Source organism: Cyprinus carpio, chromosome A25, assembly GCF_018340385.1.
Source record: "Cyprinus carpio isolate SPL01 chromosome A25, ASM1834038v1, whole genome shotgun sequence".
In the NCBI taxonomy this organism is placed as follows: domain Eukaryota; kingdom Metazoa; phylum Chordata; class Actinopteri; order Cypriniformes; family Cyprinidae; genus Cyprinus; species Cyprinus carpio.
In genome coordinates, this window is record NC_056596.1 from 19,752,892 (window position 1) to 19,753,475 (window position 584).

Consider the following 584-nt stretch of genomic DNA (forward strand, 5'->3'; position numbering starts at 1 on the left):
TTTTTTTACTTATGCACCAAACCTGGGACATGAAAGAATTATTTTCTTTAATATATTGAGTAAAGTTTTAAAACAAGATTTTAGTGATGGAAATATTATTATTGCTGGAGACTGGAATTGCACGGAAAAGTTTACTGTTGACCGTGTAAATGAGGAGCCTCATATACCTTCTTCTATTTTTTTGTCAAAATTAATGAAGGAAGCTGAATTGTTGGATATGTGGAGAATTAAACACCCAGCAGAGAGACAATATACCTGGGTTAAAATGTCTGACAATCGAGTCAGTGCTGCCCGATTAGACAGGATCTATGTTTCAGAATCTTTTAATAATAGAATCATTGATTGTTGTATTTGTCCCGTGGGATTTTCTGATCACCACCTGGTGTTTATTTCAGTTAATATGGTACACTCTCCAAGAAAATCCTCATATTGGCATTTCAATGCTAAATTATTGCAAGATGTATCTTTTTGCGAACATTTTGTTACTTTTTGGAATCAATGAAGAACTAAAAAGGCAGATTTTGAAAATTTAAAGCAGTGGTGGGAAATTGGCAAAATTCATATTAGAACATATTGTCAACAAT